We start from the raw sequence: 10,536 nt of genomic DNA, 5'->3' as shown, positions 1-10,536 counted from the left end.
AATGCTCTGTTCTGAAGACGATCTTCGAGAAGATGGCTTCACTGAACGTTTCAAGTTTGACTCCATGCCTCCCCAATCTGCAAGTTGGCGTCCAACTCCTTCCCTTGAAGATTCTGAATATTCATCTTTGGCTCCGACTGTTGTTGCGCGAGTCATAGATGAAGAGGATGGTGCCACTTCACCAGCGATGGCTTCATTGCATCACGATTCTAGATCAAGCCCCTCTACGCCACCCACCTCCAACATCGACCCAGCTAGCCCAACATCTTCACTGCCTGGGAACGAGTAGACACTCTATGTCTTCAAACCTTTTTGGTCATTACTGACAAAAATGGGAGAAGCATATGAGTTGACAGTCTTCAAGCGGGTCCATATGGGTCGGGTGCTTATTTTTTCCTAAGTTTTTACAACTCTCGTTCTTGAACTGTTGGCTTTTGAGTTTTAATACTTAAACTTGATGGTCATCTACCACTTTTGCTTCTACCTTATGATGCAATGATAAATCCTGCATGAAGTCACTCTGCAAACGCACATTTCTCATTATGCATTTCATTATCTTTATTACATTTGTGTATGCATGATGAATTGTCTTCATGTGTTGAAGAGGAACTCCACAAAGCAAAACCTGCCATGTGCATTTGCATTCAAAAGCAAAACATTTATATGCACATCTTCAGGGGGCCTCTTCCAACCTATGAAGACAATGCACATATACTTTAACTTTCACATACTTTTATCCCCGTTGAAAACTTCAACCAGTTTGTCATCAATCACCAAAAGGGGGAGATTCTAAGTGCATCTAGTGCCATCCCTAATTGGTTTTGGAGTATTGACGACAAACATGGTTGAGGGACTAATGTGTTTGTGAGAATTGCAGGATAACACAGGTAGTAGTTGAGGGAGTCCTTGGTTAGGGGGTCCTCAGACAGCCGGACTATATGCTTATGCCGGACTGTTGGACTATGAAGATACAAGATTGAAGACTTCGTCCCGTGTCCGGGTGGGACTCTCCTTTGCGTGGAAGGCAAGCTTGGCAATTTGGATATGTAGATTCCCTTCTCTCTAACCGACTCTGTGTAACCCTAGCCCCCTCCGGTGTCTATATAAACCAGAAGGTTTAGTCCGTAGAACAACAATCATAATCATAGGCTAGCTTCTAGGGTTTAGCCTCTACGATCTCGTGGTAGATCAACTCTTGTAATACTCATATCATCAAGATCAATCAAGCAGGAAGTACGGTATTACCTCCATAGAGAGGGCCCGAACCTTGGTAAACATCATGCCCCCCGCCTCCTGTTACCATTAGCCTTAGACGCACAGTTCGGGACCCCCTACCCAAGATCCGCCGGTTTTGACACCGACATTGGTGCTTTCCTTGAGAGTTCCACTGTGACGTCGAAAAAAGGTTCGATAGCTCGCCTTGTTACAAGTACAACATCACCTTTGGGGGAGCCCTGGCTTTAGGCCAAACCTTTCGACTAGGCGGCTTCGTCATGACTGCCCGTTCGGCCGCCATGCCGATGATGACTTCTCGGGTCATCGAAAACAGCCTCCACGTCAGCTCGGAATATGCTGAGCGGATGGATCCAATGGAACTTTCGTCCTTGAACGAGCTCTTGGATCGCATCGCCACCTTGGGAGTCGCTATGGACTATGATCAGATTGGGCTTAAACCCGGTCAAAGAGAGATTAACTCTCTGTCGGTCACCCATCAAATAGCGGTGGTGGAGGAACAATGCAGTGATTCTTCCTCTATTTTGAGGACGAACTATGCCCAGATTCCCGAGCTGTCCGAGAAGGATACCTGCTGGCGGGAGGACATGACCCAATGTAACACCCTCGATGCGGCTATATCTCCCTCGTGTCGAAGCACGACTTAGAGGCATAACCGCATTGAAAGCAATGTCGCAAGTGAGGTAATCTTCGCACAACCCATGTAATACATAAGGGAAAAGATACATAGTTGGCTTACAGTCGCCACTTCACACAATACATAAATAAACATCCATCATCCAGATTACACTCAAGGTCCAACTACGGAACCAAAATAAAAGAAGACTACCCCAAATGCTAGACAGATCCCCGATCGTCCCGACTGGGCTCCTCTACTGATCCTCTGGAAACGATACATAGTAACGACCAAGGGTCTCATCAAATTCCTACTTCATCTCAGTTGCGCCATCTACGCCAGTATCCTAGGCACCTGCATCTGTTTTGGTAGAATCTGTGAGTCACGAGGACTCAGCAATCTCACACCCGCGAGATCAAGACTATTTAAGCTCATAGGTAGGAAAGGTGTAATATGGTGGAGCTGCGGCAAGCACTAAGCATGTATGGTGGCTAACATGCGCAAGTGAGAGGGAGAAGAGAAGCAACGCGTCGGTCGAGAAGCTAGAAGCGATCAAGAAGTGATCCTGAAACTACTTACGTCAAGCATAACACAAACCGTGTTCACTTCCTCGACTCTGCCGAGAAGAGACCATCACGGCTACACACGCGGTTGATGCATTTTAAAGAGGTCAAGTGTCAAGTTATCTACAACCGGACATTAACAAATTCCCATCTGCCTCATAACCGCGGGCACGGCTTTAGAAAGATTATATACCCTACAGGGGTGTCCCAACTCAGCCCATCACAAGCTCTCACGGTTAACGAAGGAATAGACCTTCTCCCGGGAAGACCCGATCAGTCTCAGAATCCCGGTTCGCAAAACATTTCGACAATGGTAAAACAAGACCAGCAAAGCCGCCCGATGTGCCGACAAATCCCGATAGGAGTCGCACGTATCTCGTTCTCAGGGCACACCGGATGGGTCAGCCTACGAGTAAAACCAGCCCTCGAGTTACCCCGAGGTGGCCCCGCAGTCTGCCCGTTTCGGACCAACACTCGAAGGAGCACTGGCCCGGGGGGGTTAAAATAAAGATGACCCTCGGGCTCGCGAAAACCCCAGGGAAAAAGGCTTAGGTGGCAAATGGTAAAACCAAGGTTGGGCCTTGCTGGAGGAGTTTTATTCAAAGCGAACTGTTAAGGGGGTCCCATAAATCACCCAACCGTGTAAGGAACGCAAAATCAAGGAACATAACACCGGTATACAGAACTAGGGCGGCAAGAGTGGAACAAGTCACCAGACATAAGGCCGAGCCTTACACCCTTTACCGAGTATATAAGGTGCATTAATATAAACAGGATATATTGTGATATCCCAAAGTAACCACGTTTCGACCTGGAACAGACTTCAGCTTCACCTGCAGCTAACAATGCTATAAGAGGGGCTGAGCAAAAGCGGTGACATAGCCAGACAAAGGGTTGCTAGGACAGGATGGTTAGAGGTTTAACATGGCAATAGGTAGGCATGGTAAACAAAGGCAGGTAGGGCTAACATAGCGAAAGAGCGAGTACTAGCAAGCAAAGATAGTAATGATTTCGAAGGTATGATCATCTTGCATGCAAGGTTCTCAAAGTTGTCGAAGGCTGGATCCTCGTTAGCATACTCAACAGGTTCCTCGTGCATGTACTCATCTCCCGGCTCTACCCAAAGCAAGAACACAAGCAAAGGAACCACAATAAATCACGGTGCAATGCGCAAGCAATATGATGCAAAACATGTCATGATATGCGAGATGTGATATGCAATGCATATGCGTGCTTCGGAAGGAAAAAGGATGAACAAGGCATCAACTTGGCAAACCAAGTATGCCGCTGGAAAGATGAGATGATTTCGGTTGAAATCGATATAAAGATCACCGGAAACGGATGCACGGTTTGCAAATGGCAAGCAAGACAAGTATGGCACAAAGCTGCGATTAATAGCGCGATGCTACTTAGCATGCAACAAGAAACTATGCTACAGCACCCCAACATGAAAACAAAGCATATGGCAATGATCTACAGGAGATGCTTTACAGAATAGGAACACTGAGCTACGGCTAATTCAGATCATAACAGGTTCAAACAAGCATGGAGAAAGTGCAAAAAATTATCAGGCTGGACATGGCATAAACAGCAGCATGAAGCAATGTTCAGAGCAAGTTATCAACATGCTACAGGAACTTATAATAGCAAACTAAGGCATGGCATGAATCTACTCAAAGCATAGATCAAAAGTCTCTTACTGACCATAAGCCAAAAAGGATCGGAAAATATGATGGCACCCACGTAAACATAGCAAGTTTCGTTAATAGATTTCAGCAAACAAAGCATGGCATTGAAATAATTATGAAGGCACCTTCGCGAGCTCGATGCACTCACTACAGAGCTCCTCATGATAAACTAAGCATACATCCATCAAGAAGACATGACATAGAAGCTATACATGGCAAGAAACAACACGCATATCCGCATCAACTACAACAACCTCGGCCAAATTGAATAACATGTAAACAATCTGCCAGGAAACAATTTGAAGCAAAAGTAGGGCACGAAAATGACATGCTATCCTACTCCATAATTGCAACCAGGACCATGGATGGATAGAGCAAAACCATGTTTTCAAAACACCCTTACTGAAGTATCTCAAATTATGCATGGATCTCTCTGTAGCAACATGTTTACATGGCATCAAAACTACAGCAGAACAGGAACTAAAATCAGTGTTAACACGAAGCCTAGTTTGCATGCTTGTGCTAGTCACCACATTTATCACAAAAATACATGGTAAGCACCTCTGTAAAGAAGACATAGCCTAGTTCAAAACACATTTAGGGACCAAGTCCATAGGGTGCACACATCAATCATGGCAAAAATGACAAAAGAGCTCGTGCTGATAAGATTCTGAAACTAACAATATGAAGCCCTCTTCCAACAGCATTTCGGGCATCAAGATGACCTCAAATGCAAATGATGCAATGGAATGAAATGATCTACTCTTCGAGACGAACAATTTGAATATTATACGCACGAAACAGAGCTACGGGTGCGAAGATGTGATGCAATGAACATGCAATGATTTTAACAGCAGATATCAGACAGTCGAAAACGGGGGGGGGGGAATTCAACCGGATCTGGATCTGGATCTGGCCCGGGTCCGAGGCTCGCCGGAGTTGACGGCGATGGCGGCCGGGCAGAGGAGGCGACGCGCGGGCAGAGGAGGAGGAGGCGGCCAGAGTCGAGGTGGGGGCGGCGCCGGGCAGAGGAGGCGGCGCGCGGGCGGCGGCGGGGTGACGGCGGCGGCGCGGGACCGCGGCGGCGGTCGGCGGTGGAGATGCGGCGGCGGAGGGACTCGGCGGCGGGGCGGCGCGGCCGGGCGCGGCGGCGCGCGGGGGAGCGCGGCGGCGGGCGGCGAACGGGCCGCGGGGGCCCCGTACGGGCCTCGCGGGCCGGCGGCGCGGGGGCGCTGCGGAGGCCACGTGGCAGCCGCGGATTGGTTGTGGGCGCGGCAGCGGACGCATCCGGCGCCGTCCGGACATGTCCGGCGCGGGGAGAGGAGCGGGGAGCTAGGATTAGGGTGGTTTTGACCCGGGATTTCGGGGGAGAGGGTGTTTTTATAGGTAGAAGGAGCTAGGAAGCTCCAAATGAGGTGCGGTTTTCGCCCACACGATCGTGATCGAACGACCGAGAGCATTGAGGGGAGTTAGATGGGTTATTGGGCTGTTTTGGAGGGGTGTTGGGCTGCAACTTAAAAGAGGCCTTTGCGGGAGTGCGGTTAACCGTTGGAGTACCAAACGAGCTCCAAATGACCCGAAACTTGACAGGTGGTCTACCGGTGCTATACCAAGGCCACTTGGCAAGGCTCGGTCCATTCCGAGATGTTCAACACCCGCACACGAAAAGAGACAAGAGGGGTGCGCCGGTGCATGTGGGAGTGTCGGATTGCGAAACGGTCAACGGGGAAAATGCTCGGATGCATGAGACGAACACGTATGCAAATGAGATGCACATGATGACATGATATGATATGCATGACATGAAAAAAATGAAAAACAAAAGACAAAACCCAACCACGGAGGGAATATCATATCACATAGCCGAAAATGGCAAGAGTTGGAGTTACAAAGATGGAAAGTTACATCCGGGGTCTTACACCCAAACTCTGAACTTAGAATCAGACAGCGGGCCAGAAAAATTGGGCAACATCCCGGAACCCGAACTACCAAGTTTGGAAGTTCCTCTGCCTCTGGGTCTCGGATCGGGTCTGGGTTTGGACTTAAATCCACCCACCCACCCAGATACAAGCGATCTTTCCCACACTAGACAATAATCCCAAGAGACAGTACATCACTTTTGGGCCATATTCCTCCTTGTAATGAGCAAGGTTAAGGATTGTCGCGAGGAAGGCGCAATCTCATTCTTTGGCAAAAATTGCATGGACAAGGGAATCCTGAACGCCATAAGTCGCCGCGACATATTACACTTTGCTGACTTGGCGGCCATAGTACAGAAGTACTCTGCGATGGAAAGTGCTTGGAAAACCCAGGCAAAATTCTGGGATCCTCCGGCTCTCACTAAACCCGTCATCCGAACCAAAAGGGTGCACTCTCGCAAGTCACCCGATCCAATCACAAAGAAACCAAAGCCCACTACGGGGCGCAGAACTGTATTGGAGGGATGGCTCAATAGGCCATGCAAAATTCACACCACATCGGATACCGTACCAACACACAGTCTTAGATCATGTTGGATACTTCGGCAGGTGGCCAAGAGCAGCGAGGATCTCCTCATTAACAATACCGCAGAGCATCATCCCGCAGAAAATAACAATATAGTGTTGACAGTCTTCGAGACTTTCGCTTGGAATAACAGGCGCAAGAGAGCACTCCGCGGCCTCGCCGAAGTCTGCCACATTGCAGCAATAAATTCCTAGAACAACACAGCTATAACCTTTAATGCCAGTGACAAACCTCAATTCCGAACAGTTCGAGCACTAGCCGCTTTGGCCCTTAGTCCAATTGTGGACGGCTTTCGGCTTACTAAAGTGCTCATGGACGGTGGCAGCGGATTAAACCTCATCTACGAGGAAACTCTCTACAAAATGGAAATAGACAAGAGCCGCATTGAGCAAAGCAGCATGACCTTCCAAGGGATTATCCCTAGTCGGGAGGCATGATGTGCGGGCAAAATCACACTCGATGTGGTATTCGGCACGCCGGAAAATTACAGGTCCGAAGAGATAACATTCCAAGTAGCCCCTTTCAGTAGTGGATACCATGCCTTTTTAGGGCGGGACGCATTCGCGAGCTTCCAAGATATACCCCATTATGGGTACATGAAGCTCAAGATGCCCGGGTCCAACAGAATAATCACTCTAGCCAGTGATCCGGACATAGCACTTCGCGCCGAAAACAAAACCTCCGCCCTGGCCCTTGAGGCATTATCCAAAGCCCTCGCGGCCGAAGAATTAACTGCATTACGCTCCAAAGTGGATAGGGACGACGTGATACTCGATAAGCAATCCAAGTCCACCTCTTTCAAACCTGCGGACGAAATAGTCAAATTCCAAGTCCACCCAATGGACTCTACAAAAACAGCAGCCATTGGGGCACAGCTGAACCCCGCAATCGACGCCGCACTGCGGGCGTTCTTACACGAGAATTGGGACATCTTCACCTGGCACCCTTCAGATATGCCAGGGATCCCACGCAGGCTGGCGAGCATAGCCTAAACATATTGAAGGGATACAAGCCGGTCAAGCAGACACTATGGCGCTTCTCAGAGCCTAAACGACAAGCTATGGGAGAGGAGCAAGCCAAGTTACTCGAAGCCGGATTCATTAGAGAAATAAAACACCCGGACTGGCTATCAAACCTAGTGATGGTACCAAAGAAGGATAAATCCTGGCGCCTATGTGTCGATTTCAAGGACCTCAATAAGGCTTGCCCCAAGGACCCCTTCCCCCTCCCTCGCATCGATCAAATCATCGACGCTACCGTAGGACACGACTCATTATGCTTCCTCGATGCATACTCTGGATACCATCAAATCAAGATGACGGAGTCCGATCAAGCCGCAACGGCATTCATCACCCCATACGGCCATTTCTGTTTCAACACCATGCCTTTCGGGCTCAAAAACGCCGGTGCAACCTACCAACGCGTGATTCAGACATGCTTGGAAAAAAAAATCGGCAAAACAATTGAGGCATACGTGGATGATGTGGTCATCAAGACCAGACACATCGAATATTTAATAGACGACCTGAGGCTCACGTTCGACAACCTCCAAACATATGACATCAAGCTCAATCCAAAAAAATGTGTTTTCGGCGTTCCCGCCGGAAAGCTCCTGGGCTTCATTATTTCCAACAGAGGAATTGAAGCAAACCCGGATAAAATCCGAGCTTTGTCACAGTTGGCTACACCAACAGACCTCAAGCAAATCCAGAAATTAACTGGATGCGTGGCCGCCTTAAGCCGCTTTATCTCTCGATTGGGAGAAAAGGCACTACCTCTTTATCGCCTTCTTCGACGCACCGAACACTTCGAATGGACGGACGCGGCTACGTCCGGACTGGAAGAAATAAAGGCCCTCTTGGCCAGCAACCCAATCCTGGCCGCACCGAATATTGGCGAACCCGTGCTGTTATATATAGCTGCAGCACACCAAGTTGTAAGCGCAGTGCTCGTCGTCGAACGAGAGGAGGAAGGACATAAGTTCCCGCTTCAAAAGCCGGTATACTACGTATCCACTGTCCTCACACCATGCAAGTCACGGTACCCACATTATCAAAAGATAGCATACGTGGTCTTCATGGCATCCCGGAAACTATGACACTACTTTCAAGATTGTTCAATCACAGTGGCCTTCGAAGTACCACTCAACGATATAATAAATAACCGCGACGCCATGGGCCGGATTGCTAAGTGGGCCATCGAGCTCCTCCCGTTCGACATAATATATAAACCACGGCGAGCTATTAAATTGCAAGTACTGGCTGACTTCGTCGCCGAATGGACAGAAGCCGAACACCCTAAAGAGTACGGCGCATACTCCAATTGGATCATGCACTTTGACGGATCTAAGATGTTGGCTGGTCTGGGAGCGGGCGTTGCCTTGACATCCACCACCGGAGATACAGTCCAATACATACTCCAAATACTATACACAGACTCCAACAATGCAGCCGAATACGAGGCTCTGTTGCACGCTCTTCGGATGGCGATCTCCATGGGCATTCAACGCCTAGAAGTGCATGGGTTTTCGAACCTCTCAGTATCTCAAATAAATGGAGACTTCGACGCCAAGGACCCGAAAATGGCGGCTTACCATAATGTCATCCTCAAAATGTCAGCTCGATTCGAGGGGCTTGAATTTCATCATGTAGTTTGAGAAAACAATCAAGCGACGGATATCCTTGCCCACATCGGTGCTAAGCGTGACCCCGTCCAGCCCAACATCTTCTTGGAAAGGCTGTTCAAGCCATCCGTGGTGTGGCAAGGGGAGATCGGCAATACTAGTCCAGATCCGACCACAACCCCAGATCCCGAACACACTGACATAATCGGAGGCTTCGCCACCAAAATAACACCTTCGGCCCATCTAATCATGGCTGTCATCGCCCCGTGGACCGAACCCTTCTTAGCCTACCTAAATAGGCAAGAACTCCCCAAGGACCAAAATGAGGCACGTTGCATTGTGCGGCGCTCTAAAGCCTACAAGGTCCACGGGGGAGAGCTTTATAAGAAAAGCGCTAACGGAGTACTTCAAAGATGTATCTCCAAAGAGGAAGTGCGGCAGCTCTTGGCCGAAATTCATGCTGGACTAGGCGGCCACCACGCCGCAGCTCGGGCCCTTGTAAGCAAGGCCTTCCGTACAGGTTTCTACTGGCCGACAGCCCGAGCAGACGCACAGGACCTCGTCCAACATTGCGTCGCTGCCAGCTCTTCGCCAACCAAAGCCATATGCCGCCCACCGCTCTCCAAACAATCCTCATAACCTGGCCCTTTGCGGTCTGGGGGCTCGATATGGTCGGACCCCTTAAAGGAGGAAGTCATAGGAAAAAATACATGTTGATCATGGTGGATAAATTCACCAAATGGATAGAGGCCAAACCAGTTAAAACGGCTGAATCCGGACCAGTGATAGACTTCATATCAGGGGTCGTGCACCGTTACGGTGTCCCCCACAGCATCATCACCGATAATGGCTCCAACTTCACAGCCGACGAGGTGAAAACTTGGTGGGGCAACATGGGCATTAAGCTCGATTACGCCTCCGTCGATCACCCCCAAATAAACGGTCAAGTCGAACGAGCAAATGGTCTTATTATGAGCAACATCAAACCCAGACTAGTGCGATCTCTAAAGGAATCAGACACGCACTTGGTCGAGGATCTCGACTCCGTACTATGGGGGCTGCGGACCATGCCAAATCGCACTACCGGATACGCACCATTCTTCATGGTGTACGGCGCAGAGGCGGTATTGCCCTGCGATATCATTCATGACTCACCTCGAGTGGGCACGTATGAAGAGAGAGAAGCCGAGCTTTATCGGCAGGGCAGTTTAGATGCCCTGGAGGAGGAGCGCGATGTCGCAAAAGCCCGTTCCGCATTCTATCAGCAACAGGCTCGCAGGTATCCAAGCAGAGAAGTACGGGCCAAAA

This window comes from Triticum aestivum, chromosome 3B (genome assembly GCF_018294505.1).
Source record: "Triticum aestivum cultivar Chinese Spring chromosome 3B, IWGSC CS RefSeq v2.1, whole genome shotgun sequence".
NCBI lineage: Eukaryota > Viridiplantae > Streptophyta > Magnoliopsida > Poales > Poaceae > Triticum > Triticum aestivum.
The sequence above is the reverse complement of the archived record's forward strand: the minus strand, read 5'-3'. Positions refer to the sequence as shown.